Source organism: Ochotona princeps, chromosome 24, assembly GCF_030435755.1.
Source record: "Ochotona princeps isolate mOchPri1 chromosome 24, mOchPri1.hap1, whole genome shotgun sequence".
NCBI classification, from domain to species: Eukaryota; Metazoa; Chordata; class Mammalia; order Lagomorpha; family Ochotonidae; genus Ochotona; species Ochotona princeps.
In genome coordinates, this window is record NC_080855.1 from 1224841 (window position 1) to 1238478 (window position 13638).

The 13638-nt window shown below is 42.6% G+C and overlaps 1 protein-coding gene across 1 annotated transcript in view; it reads left to right on the forward strand.

The window, feature by feature from the left end:
- Positions 1–13638, forward strand: part of LOC131483227 (cytochrome P450 3A6-like) — a gene marked incomplete at its 5' end in the record, with an annotated part of 387281 nt that overhangs the window by 124544 nt on the left and 249099 nt on the right. The window lies entirely within an intron of this gene.

A 13638-nucleotide genomic window follows, 5' to 3' on the forward strand; every position in this document is an offset into this window, starting at 1 on the left:
GTGGCAAAACTTTTTGTGTAAACTGTTTTCAAGATACTTTGCCAGTAATGTGACTTTTGACAGTCTATGTGTTCTAGAGAATTATTTAGGTGTCTCATACAAGCTCATGCATATTGGCTTTTATTTGCCATCACAAAGTGATTGGAGAAGGGTTGAGTCATGATAGTACTATGTAGTAGAATGGGATAGATGTGATGTTTAGGCACCAAAAATGTCCAGGAGTGAGAAGATAAAATTTTGTGCTGTACTACCATGTGTAATATGATGGATTAGTGTTCGTGTGCTGAATGTATTTAAATACCTCGAGGAAGGGTCTGGAGGAAGAGTCTACGGCAAACTTACATGCTTGTCAATCCTAGGAGCGAGGGTCTCTCCTTTTTATTTCCTAAACTTAAATGTTGCTATAATTTTACAGAATTAAATGTTTAGGAATATTTTAAAGCACAATAAAAGTTCAAAATTTAAAAAAAAAAGAAAGCTATGGTTCATCTACTCCATGGAATACTACTCAGCTATTAAAAAAACAAAATGCAGTTCTTTGTGGCCAAATGGGCCAAACTGGAAACCATAATGCTAAGGGAAATGAGCCAATCCCAAAAGTTTAAATACCACATGTTTGCCTTAATTTAAGATGATATGATGTTATGTATAACGTGTTATGTTTTGAATGTTATATGTTGTGTATAAACTGAAATTGAAATGTGAATGAGGTGGTCACAGAAGGTGGTTAAGAACTCGCATTTACTTTTAACATATTGGTTACTCTTTACTATGTCAATTAATTCTATAATGATGTAAATTTTTGCTGATGGTATGTTGGAGCTTTTAATTGATCGGGATGATAGTCTGCTGGCTCTGTCTTCAGACCAGAGAAGGTATACCTAAGAAGCCGTTGAACTTGACTGGACAATAAGATGCTGGACTCTATGTTTGGTATATGCTTGCAATGGGGGAATCTCAACTGAACTTGAACTATGGTAATGCAACAAGGTGGAGGAATCCACCATGTGGGGAGGGTTTGGGGAGGGGTGGGAGAATCCCAGTACCTATGAAACTGTGTCACATAATACAATGTAATTAATGAATTAAAAATAATAAATAAAAATAGTTATTAAAAAAACCAAACAAAATAGATTTAGGGGAGAAAAGACCTGGAAGTTTCTTGGAGAATCAATAAGAGGGAGTGGACCCCTCCCCAAAAACAAGAACCACTAGGCTGATTCATCTTGCATATGCCCTTCACCAACATGCCGAGTTCCTTCCCTAGAATTAATATGTTGCCACCCTGCAGCAACACCAAAAATGACGAAGAATCTCGAGGGCCTGGAAAAAAAGGAACTGCCACCACAACCAGCACACACACACAAAACGAATGAAAAACCGAACCAAAAAGAAGGCGAATGAAAAGGGACAGATGAACCAAAAGGAGGGTGAACCAAAAGGGTTTATTGCCGAAATTGTGCTGCTTATATCCCGTTCTCCTCCAATCACTTCTCCCCTTGGATCCACGGGGCGCTATCTGATAGGCCAGCAACCACAGCGGGGGAGGATTAGCCTATCCTTGTGACTTCCTGCCTGCCTACTGGTGGGACAAATCCCACCTCCTGGCACTCGGCCAGTCACCATCTTGCGTCTCCTAACGTATACGTGGGGTCAGCCACTCCCCACATTAATATTTACGTAGTGCAATATGAGGTACCAGAAACTTTGTTTTTAAGCATGGTTGAAATGGCTTTTTACTGATGTTTTCTCTGAATGTGGAGCTCATAGCATGTGAAAGTCACAACTGGAGTATTCGTTTGTGTGGGCTGCTCAACTTTCTTCATTTCAGTACAATGTGCTCAATGGGCACTACGCATAGAGTGACAAAACTGACTTACTTTGAGAGTTGTGTGTAACCCTGATGGTATATATAGTTAGTGACTCAAATGGATCTGTTTCCACACAAGTATCACTGAGCTGATTCATCGTGAATATTCCCCTCACCAATATGCTGAGGTCCATAGAGTTAATATGTACAGTGTGTATTATGTGGTGTCAGAACCTTTGTTTTCAAGGCTAGGTGAAAATCGCTTTGGATCTGATGTTCTCACTGAATATGAAGATGGTAACATGCAAAAAAGGAGCTAGAGCATTCATTTAATTGGGAATCTTAGCAATCTTCATTTCTGTAATATGCCCTAAATTGTCATTAATCATAGATCGAGAAAAGTGGCTTTCCTTAATTTCTGCTTGTAAGTCTGATGTATTTGAGGTTAGTCACCCAAGTAGAGTTGTTCTCACACAGGGACCACTCAACTGATTTGTCTTGAATACACCCTTCACCAACATGCTGAGTCCCCTTGAGCTAATATGTACGTAGTGCAGTATGTTGGGCTTTAGCACTCTTTACGCAAGGCTAGCTGAAAATGGTTTTCGTGCTGAAGTTCTCTCTGAATTCGGCATTGGTAGCATGGCTTATATGTGGATTATTGTTGCCTAAAACTACCTCATCCCATCCCATACTGTGGCACATAGGAACTTCAGCATGTGTTGGATCCTACCTTAGTCTGGTACACTCTCAAACCTTGCATACACACATGCCCAGGTATATTGAAACTGTGATTTTGCCTAGTTCACCCCTATTCCTAACTCTTGCACTGACCAGTGGAACTGCAGCATAGTAGAGTTTCACTCTTCTCCCCTACCAGACCTTCTCCCAGCTACAAATCTTAAGTATACCAAGATTTGCTCTCACACTTGTCATTGGATTCTGAAGCCTGGCCTGCCCAGCCCACTCCCGTCCACAACACCAGGCAGTGGGTGATTCAGTGCAAGTCTGCAATGCATGCCCTCATTTCTGACCCCATTCAAATTGGAGGATGTGATAAACTAGCCCAACCTGGCCCATACCACATCCTGCCTCAGGCGCCTGCCATTGAGCTACAGCTTAGCTCTGCCCTCTTTAGTCCACCACCTAAGTCAGCCCACATACCTGCCAACAAGTGGAGATACATGCTCACCAGTAGGAATTTCAGTCCAGGAGGGGAGTTCCCCAAGTTCCCCATCAGGTCCATTTCCAGACCTCATGCTTGCCAGTAGATTCTAAGCCCCTACTCAGAATAGTCTGTATCTTTCACCTCAGCCTTTGTATGTGCTGGTGAATGTTGTGTTCCTGTCCATCACACACTCTGTTTTTGGGTCATCTGTGGGTGCTACAGTCTGGAACAGCCCAGCCTATTCCTAACCATTTAGTGTTGTTTAGTTCTGTGCTCATGCCTACCTTGGCCAGTCACTACCCACAACCCTTGAGAAAACCAGTAGATAGCTGTTCCATAGGGGTTACTGCACAAATTCTCCACATGATCGGTTCTCAGACCTGATCTCTTGTGTGCCTTTTAGTGTCATGGCACATCTTACCATGACCCACCACCTGCCCCAACAGGTAATGTGAACTGCATCCTGGCAGACAGGCTTCCGAGCACTAACTTCTTAAAATTTAATTTTATTTTTGATGATATGTACGTTGTTGATCAGGAAAGAGTCAAGGATTTGGGGAAAGTGGTAAGACCATTATTTTCACACCTTCTTTTTCTTCCAAAAGCAGGGGGAAGGGGAAGACAAAGGGAGAGGCTATATCCAGCCTCTCAACCTCCCCAGTGATGGGGAAGGGACACTGAATTTCATCCCAGGGTACCTGATATGGAGCAGGTTCTGAGGTTCTGCTCAAGTGCTTTCCATAGTTCTGACATGCTGTTAATCTCACAGGTCCATGGATGAGGAAATTCTTCCAAGGTCCATTGGGAGACATAATTTACCTCAGAGACTCCAACACCAGGAAATTCACTGTCAAGCTTCATGGAAGTAGATGATGAATTTGTTCTATCCTCCTTCCTCTGCTGTGGTGCCAGATGTCTTCTGCAGTTTCCAATGGACTGCCAAATCTTCCATGTGCATCTGCATATGCCATCCACTGCTATGTCTAAGTCACTGAGGAGGCCCAGTTCTGGCATATGCATTCCATTGTCAGACCTCAGGTTGTTCCATTCTGCTCATGGTTCCAGTTCTGAGTCCAGTAGTCCAGGTTGGGGAATTCCCACTGGATCATACCCCAGCTCTAGCTTCTGTGCATGCTAGCATGCAGTCAACTGGTCTGGTCTTTTCCACATCCCATTCATCTCTCATTTATATCATTGGGAATTGAAGCCTAACTCGACAAAACTGATTCCACCCACTAGGACACACTCATGCCAGCAGATGCCACTGTCTGTCCAGCCAGGCCCGCCATCAATACCAGTTCTGATGCTCATCAGTGGGAACTGCACCCATCTGAGAATTGGCCACAGTTTCCTTACTGGGTCAACCTTCTAACCTGGACCTTGCACTCTCCAGGTGATTCTGCAGTCCAGTTCAACATGAATGGCTTCTAGTACCAGCACATGCCAGCTGTTGTTGTGCCAAAGATTGTCAGCCTGCTTTTATTCTGGATCAATCCTGAACCAGTGGATACAGTTGGTCAGCCCAGCCTGGCTCTCTTCCTAACCCAGTTCACATGTAGATTGACAGGGATTATAGCCCTGCCAGTCTGATCTGACCCCAGTCCCAGCTCCCATGCTCACCAGCAGGAGCAGTGGACCAGCAGGGGAATTCCCAAAGCTCCACCACCAGGCTTTCACCCCCCCCCCTCTTGGGGCTTGTATGTGTTGTTGCGTGCTGTGTCCCAGTATGGTATGGCCCATCTCACCTCAGTTTCTGCCAAGCCCTAGCTTTTGCCTGCACTGGTCAATACTAGCTAGCCCAGCTTAGGTCTCCCACATGGATAGGTGCATTTGTGTGACCCAGAAAGGTCTTCAAGTTTCCCTCCTCAAAACTGTGTGGTCACAGCCTCCTGGTGTACCTTCAAATGCAATGTTCTGGTCAGTGGAAATTCCCCAGAGAGCATTCCTCACCTTTAATGTTCTCCTTTCCCATTCTCCCCTCCCACAAATCCCATATGCCCTTGCCTGAGCTATCCACAGCCTCCATGCCCACGAGTGTGCAGGTCCTTTGCCTGAAGATCATTCAGATCTGGGAAGTTTTTTGTCATGAGGAATTAACCCTTCATTAGAAAAACAAATCTGTTATGGGTATTAAAGGTAGTACTCTTTTTTCTACTAAGTACAGATCAGAAAGTAAGGGTCTGTTATTACAAAACACACTATACAGGAGCGGAAAGCAGGGTATCATACCTCCATGGGCTCCACTGACTGTGGATCAAAAACATGAAAAAAGAGAACTGGCAGCTGAACTGATTGTGTGTGGACTTTTTCCTGCCCTTATTCCAGAAATGGGGCATGTCTTATCTGGTAGCCATAAGAACCTGACAGAACAGGAAGGAAAAAATAATAAGAGAGAGAGAGAGAGAGAATGTGGAATTGTTGATCTCACCCACCTTCCTGAAGCTCTTGATCCTTATCACCTTAATCAACTATGTAAAAACTCAGCAAAAATAATAATAATTAATAGTTAAAAAAAAGAGGCCAGCCTAATTTGGTCTAGTCCTGCCAAGGCAATTGTTAATGGGAATCTAAATTCTTTATGTCTAACACAGTGTTATTTTTAAAAATATTTACTTATTAATTTTTATTGGAAAGTCAGATATATAGGGAGGAGGAAGGACAGAGAGGAAGATCTCCCATCTGTTGATTCACTCCCCAAGCAGCTATCATGGCTGAGGCTAAGCCAATCCAAATCCAGCAGCCATGAGCTTCCTTCATCTCCCATGCGGTTCAGGTTCACAAGGTCTTGGGACATCCTCCATCACTTTCCCAGGCCATAAGCAGGGAGAGGGATGGGAAGCAGGACCGCCAATACAAAAACTCGTGCCTAAACAGGAATCCAGCCTGTGCAAGGTGAGGGCTTTAGCTATTAGGCTACCAAGCTGGGCTCAGTGCTATTTTTAAGTTGATCATTCTGTTTGGCCTGCAAAAGATATTATGAGTACCCAGATGATATTTGCCACCACAACACCTAAGCAGTGAGGCATAGCAGCTATTTATGTAACAAAATTATATTTTATTTTAGTTGTTAATAAGTCTACATATGGTCTAAAGCCTACAAGCGGGTGTGTGTGGGTTATACAACATCAGGCTGCTTCTGTAAAGGGCTTGAGCATCTGTGATTTTGGTATGCTCAGTGTGTCCGGAACAAGTCCTCTGTTCATACCGAGGGATGACTAAATCATTGGACCCTAGAGGGAATGGCAGTGACTGTAGTGTTACAAAAAGTTAGGTCCTGCCTTTAAAAAAATGTGGTTATAATTACGCCAAGGGATTAATACCTGATAAACCCAAACAGAAAGGTGCAAAGGATTTAAAAAATGGATTGGTATCTGCTAGTTTTAATCTTTTGTGAAGTGTGAGACAAATTTTCAGGCCTTAATTGAGTGTGTATAACTCTCCTTACAACCCAGAACTCACAGGTGAAACCCATTTCAAAAACGATCAAGAAACTATCGAATAATGGTTATGTTTCCCTCTGAGGAAAGACAGCTTAGTGACTGGAGTGAAGATTTTCTATGGTTCCCAGACTGATACAGCCAAGGGAAGGCCATTAGATGGTGGTTGTCTCCTGATTTCCTGATGCTTTCAGAATTTCCTGAGGCATATTCAGCTAACTGAATTAGTTTTGTAATCTTTGGTATTCCCCCCTTTTTGCTTTACGCACATTCTTCTGGTGAGTTTTTCCTTTCTTTTCTTAAGATTTATTTACCTGTTTAGTTGAAAAGCAGAGTGATAGGACTCTCATCTGTTAGTTTGCTTCCCAGATTGCCACATTGGCCAGGAATGGGCCAAAACCAAGCCAGGATCCTGAAACCCCATCTGAGTCCCACATGCATGGCAGAGGCCTAAGTACTTGGGCTGTCATCTGATCCTTTCTGAGGCACATTAAGGGGGCTGGATTGGAAGCAGAGCAGCTGGGATTCTGAGCATTCCACTCTGGGGTGTTGTCACAGGGAAGAGTTAACCTGTTGTAACGCAGTGCATGCCTCAATTTTCATCTCTGTGTCCAGTGATTGCTGATTGTTGGTGCCTGGCAGTGATTGGCATCAGCCTCTTTATTCTGGAGCTTTCTTCTGCTTTAGTGGTGGGGAGATAGTGCTTTTAGTAGTTCCTGTGGGGGTAGGAGGGGAGGAAAGCAAGCTGAGTCTGGCAGCAGCAGTTTCCCAGTGTCCCTGGCTTTCACAACTCAACTTGTATGTTTAATGACTTCTGTTAGTGTTAGTGTAGTGTTCCAGTAGACACACACTGCAAATGCCTAGCTAAAAGTTGCTTTTCATGCTGTAATGGCATTTAAGTACTGCCTGCTTCTTAGTTCTGAGGTCACAGCTATTCAGTGGTTTCTAGGAAAGGATTGGCTAGTATGAAAATAAATTATTAAAAAAGATAACCAAGGACCTTTCAGGGTATATTTATATGGAGGGTTCTATTGCCCTCTTGTGGATGTCAGATAGCATATTTACATTTTCAGTTCTGTTGCTCAGGGTTGCCCATGAAAGGCAAAGAGAACTCAGAGCATCAAATCAGTATTCTTTCCCTGTTTCTTCTCCAAGGCTGGTCTGAGTTTTGCTGTGCAGCGGGGTAGGCTGTTGGTTGGGACATGGCATCCATTATCAGAGAGCCAGTTAGAGTCCCAGTTATTGTGTTTCTGATCCACCTTTCTGCACCTTGGAGGCAGCAGATGGCTGAATGTGTACCAGTCATGTGGGAGACATGGTGGAGTTCCACAGCCCTGGTTTTGGCCTGATTGAGCCCCAGGTGTTTGTATGCATTGGCATGTAACCCAGTGAATTGAAGGTCTCAGTCACTCTTCTCTCACTGATGCTCTGCGTTTTAAATAAATAAATCTTTAAAAAGATAGAAGCTCATTTTATAAACAGGAAAGGTTAATTTTGACTCGCAGTTTTTGAGGCTCTTTAAAGTACTTAGGCCATCTTCAGCTGCCCTACCAGGTGCATCAGCAGGGAGCTGGATCAGAAACAGCAACAGGAATACAAATCAGTGCTTGGAAATGGGACACTAGAGTCGTGAGTGGCAAATTTGCCTACCTGATGAGTCACAACATGGGCCCCAAGGTCAACGATTTTTGGGTGTTCTTTGGCACTAATGAGAAGCTAAGGCAATTGTTGTTTGAAAGTTGTGAGATGACTATGTTGGCTTTTCCTAGACATGCTCTGGACACTTGGATGAATTTGTTTTGAATGCTTCAGTTTCTATGCATCAGTTCTGATACTATTTCTTGAATACATTTTTTTTCCTTTTCTCTCCCTCTCTTCCTGTTTCTGTTTTTGTTTTTCTTTTTTCTGAGACCCATGAGTAGTGGCTGCTATGGATCATTTTCTGTGACTGAGGTGTTTTGTTTTTGTTTTTGGTTTTGGTTTTTTATGCTTTTATCCTGAAGTGTTAGAATTCCATCACAAACCTTGTTCTTTGGATGTTTTCTTCAAGTTTGTTTATAATTAAGGAATGCCTTTTTGGATTTCTGCTTAGGTCTGATCCATTTGCTTTCTGTTTTTCTCCTGGCTGTATGTTCTCACCGTGTTCTTGCTGATTCATGGTTTTATGTTTCTAACTTGAAGCCATGTGATTTTTCATTTATGCCTGCCTGTCTTACTTTTCTGTAAGAATGTGTAGTAAGCATCTTAAAATCAATACATTCAGGGCCCAGCGTGGAGGCCTAGCGGCTAAAGTCCTCACCTTGAACTCGCCGGGATCCCATATGGTTACCACTTCTAATCCCGGCGGTCCCGCTTTCCATCTGACTCCCTGCTTGTGGCCTGGGAAAGCAGTCGAGAATGGCCCAAAGCCCTGGGACCATGCACCTGGATAGGAGATGCGGAAGAAGCTCCTGGCTCTCAGCTTCGGATTGGCACAGAACTGACCATTGCGGTGACTTGGGGAGTGTATCATTGGACGGAAGATCTTTCTCTTTGTCTCTCCTCCTCTCTGTATATCTGACTTTCCAATAAAAATAAATAAATCTAAAAAAATCAATATGTTCAAACCCATGCTACTTAAACAATCTTTATCATTTCAGTATATTTTAACTTTATTCTTCGATTTGTCTGCTTTAAAAAACCATATAATACTCCTGTTTTCTTTTTTTTAAATAAAGATTTATTTATGTAAAAGGCAAATTAAAGTACAAGAAGAGAAGGGAAATTAGAGGAAAAAAAAGAGACAGTATGGGAGAAAGAAGAAGGAGGAAAAGACCGAGATAGGCAGAGATCTTCCTTGGCCATCCACTGACCAGGTGGCCGTAACACTGTGGCTGGCACAGGATGAAGCCAGGAACCAGGAGTTCCAGCTGGGTCCCTCATGCTGGAGTAGGTGGCATGAGCTGAACTGCCAGAGCCATCAACTGCTATTTCCTGAGTGTGATAGCAGGGAGCTGGATGAGTAGCAGAGCAGGCAATATTCAGTCCTGTTGTCTGATGAGGTATTGGAAACTGCTTATATAGCTTCCAGGTTTGATGTTTTTATGCTTAATGCTTTATAGCCATCATCAATTGCCTTGCCTCTTACTTTTCTTTCTCTCATTTTTGCTTATTTATTTTAAATTTTTATTTGAAAGACTGGGTTACCAAGAAAAGTGAGTCAGAGAAATCTTACATCTGCTAGTTCACACCCTAAATGGCTGCAGTGTCTGAAGTTAAGCTGATCCAAAACCAAGAGCCTTTTTTGTGTCTCCCATTTGGGTGTAGAGGCCCAAGGACTTGCGCCATCCTCTGCTGCTTTCCCAGGCACATTGGAAGGATGCTAGATCAGAAGTGAAGCAGCTGGGATTAAACCTCAACCTGTAAGGTTGACCTCAGCGCTGCAGGAGAAGGCTTAGTGCACTACACCATGGCAACAAACCTTCTTGCTCACTTTTCTAATCCTAGTGGCCAAATTCCAGGCAGAGTGACATCTGTGGCCTGCCATTCCCTGGGTGCCGCTTACAACATTACTATGAGTTCATGAATGCTCAAGTATGGTCTTAGAACTGCTTATACATCTCACTCATCATTCCCTTTCTCATGCATCAACATGACTGTTCTATATTTGTTTTTCCCACGCTTCTCTTAGCATTCATCTGAAGCTATCAGAATAGAACTCTCTTACACACCCATGCCCCATCTATACTATCTATACTATTCATGCCTCATCTATCCTATCTCAGAAGAACAAGCAACAGGTTCCTATTCAAAACTAATGGCCATCCATGCCCTGTAAGCAAGGACTTGGGTCCTTTACTGATCACATTTCTTTTTCTCTGCTAAGTCCTTAACCACTTCATTTGTAGCAGCTTATTGCAATGGATCCATAGACATATTACAGGTCCACCTGTTTGTGTTTGTTTTTTAATTGTTTTTATTTTTATTTGAAAGCAAATTTATAGACATGGAGAGTTAGGGGAAGAAAGATACCTGATACCCATTGGTTCACCCCTCAGATTTCCACAACCTCAGGACCTGACCTAATTTGAAGTTGGGAGCAAGGAACTTCTGGGTACATGCACCACAGGACTTGAGTCAGCTGCTGCTGCTTTCCAGTCATAAGCTATCTGAAAGGCAGCAAGTCAGAGAGAAAGAGAGAGAGAAGCAGGCAGACAGAGACCTAAATCCCCCATCCACTGATTCACTCTCAAAATGGCCATAGTAACCAGAGCTGGGGCAGACTGAAGCGAGCAGCCAGGAGCTCCATGTGGGTTCCTGCATGGGTTCAGGAATCCAAGCACTTGGATTGTATTTTACTTCCTTGCAGCAGGGAAGTAGATTCGAGGTGGAGTAGCCAGGACTCAAAGTGGTATTCCTGACACAAGGACTGCCATGTTAACTCCGACTATTTACCATTTTACTCTCTACAGTCAAGTGACATTACTGTATGCACAGTTTGGTGTACCTGCCTCACGTATGAAGTTTTAGGTCCTTTTTATTATCCCAAAAGATCATGCAGTCTTCCCAGTTCTCTCCCTTCCAATTGGCTTTGTTTTGATGGATTTCTGTGTTCAGGAGTTTTGGTACACATGTGATATATGACCTTGTGTTTGGCTTCTTTTACTTAGCGTAATAAAGTTTGTGAGGCTTGTCAGGTGTACCTCTTGCATGTTTTTTTTTTCCTTTTTTTAATATTCAATAGTTTGAAACACACAGTTATATAGACAACTCTGCACTGGCCAGAGTTGGGGCAGGCTGAAGGCAAGAGGCTTGAACTCCCTTGTGGTCTTTCCTAAAGGTAGCTGAGTCCAAGATCTTAGGGACATTTTCCTCTACCTTCTGAAGAGCTCTCTCAGGGAGCTGGATCAGAGGCAGAGCAGGACTCTAACCAGCCTCCATATGGTATGATGATGTCACAGATGGTGTCTTAACCAGTTGCACTACCCCACATCCTTCTGTTTTTGGCTGTAATATTCCAGTGTCTGTAAATATCAAATCTGATTGATCTATCTATTGGAGACATTTTTGTTGTTTCTACTTTTTGGCTAAGTTGAATAATGCTACTGTGAACATTTGTGTACAAGGATATATTTGCATGCTATTCTCAGTTCTTTGGGTTTGCTCTGAGGATTTGAGTCACTGACATATGTTTAACTTGACCAAGTTTGTTTAAGCAACTGGCAAACTATTTACTGAGGGAGATGTACCATTTTACATTCCCAGTAGCAATGCAGGAGGGTCCTAATTTCTCCACATTCCCAAAAAACTCTTTCTTCTTGAAATGATGGTTGTCCTAGTGAGTGGAAAGTGATGTCCAATTGTGAGTTTGGTTTGCCTTTCCCTAAAGATCAGTGCTGGAGCATCATTGCATGTGCATTTGAGTGTCTTCCCTTGAGAAAAGTCAGTTACAGCCCTTTGCCCATTCTTTAACTGGGCTGTCTTTTAGTAATATGTAGTAAGGGTTGCTTATATGTTCTTGATAATTACTTTAGCAGATCTATAATTTGTAGCTGCATAATGTTGTAACATAGCTGGAAAGAGAACAAACTAATTGGTATTAGACTGTGTGCCTTATGGCATGGCTCTGTTGCCTGCTTACTAGCACATTCAAAATGTGGGGGCTCAAGGATTATAAGACTCTTGAGATGGTGCTATGGAATAAATAGCTTTAAAGTGCTCACTCTTGATTATGCTAATATTTTTGCTTAATGCTGAACACAAACTCTTACAATGATGGCTCATAAATCCCATAAGAAAGTGTCTAGTGTAGGCTGCTGGATGTACTGTTTACATTTTTTTCCCAGTGAATAAATTTATTCTGTTTCTCAAAATCTCCAAAGTGATTTTTAAAATTTACATATATTTTTATTGCATTTCATTTTATAACAACGTTTCATAGACTCTGATGTTCCCCCATCTCTTCCAAAGCCCTCCCCCCATGGTGGATTGCTCCACCTTATTGCAGTATTACGGTTCAAATCTAGTCTTGTTACTTTCAATGCAAGCATGTGCCATGCATAGATTCCAGTATCTTATTGTCCAGATAAATTCAACTGTTTCTTGGGGAGACCAACTCTGGTCAGAAGACATAGCTGGCAGAATATCATTCCAACCAATTAAATGCTATAACATAACATCAATAACAGTTTCCAACATTATGGGGTTAATTAACGTTGTATTGAGTGACTGATACGTTGGACAATGCAAGTTCTTAACCACATCCTCTGACTACTTCATTAACATTTCAATTATAGTTTGTATACATCTGGCTTCTATCTAACTTAAATTGGCTACAGGATACCATTCAGCTATCTCATGTCTATTTTCATTTTTGTGTTTAGCAGTTTATTGTGTTGAAGCATAATTATTACTGAACTTGGCAGATTTTAGGGTAGTCTAAATTGGCTTATGCCTTTAGTAAGGCATGTGACACCTGTTGAGGCATAGAACACTGTTGGGAGGGGTGTGCAGAGAAATCCTCCATAACCTATTTTGGAGTAGTTTGTTTATGTGTCCTACCTAGTAAGGAATGTGTGAGTCCCCACTGATCATTTCCTGTCTAGTTCTAAGCTTTCCTAGTTGTTCTCTGTCTATTCTAATTTTTTTGTTGTTATTTGTTTTGTTTGGGGGGTGGGGCTCCAGGGCATCCCTGATGGTCATTGCAAGAGAGGGTGGGGATACAGTACTGGAACTAAGTAAGGATCAGAGAAAGCTCCCCTCCCTGGTCTTAGAGGGAGTTTATTGTTCTTCTGTTTCTGTAGACCACTCAGGGCTCTTGGCTATTGTTCCGGTGACATTGGGCTCTGCTAGGAAGGATATGGACTTCTATCCCATGTGGGAGATTCAGGTGGGAGTGGATGACCTCAGAGTGCTTAGCTTTGGAAAGCACAATTCCCCATGGTCTCCTTGGCAGTTGGGATGTAGTCTTTGGTGCCCATACTGGCAGTCCTTGGTGAGGATCTGGAAGTCTCCAGGGTTGGAACACAAGTCTCCTCTTGTCCATCTGCTCCACTCTGAAATCTCCCCCGCTCTGTGCATATGACCTCCTGTTAAGAGGTTGTCAGGGTCGCTCTTAACACCTCCCGTGTCTTTGTGGTTTTACTATTGTCTAATGCTGATTCAAGTCTATTGTCTATAAGTTACCTGTTATGTTCCTGATAGATTATGCTTTACATCTGTCTCACACATTCTAAGGAGATGGA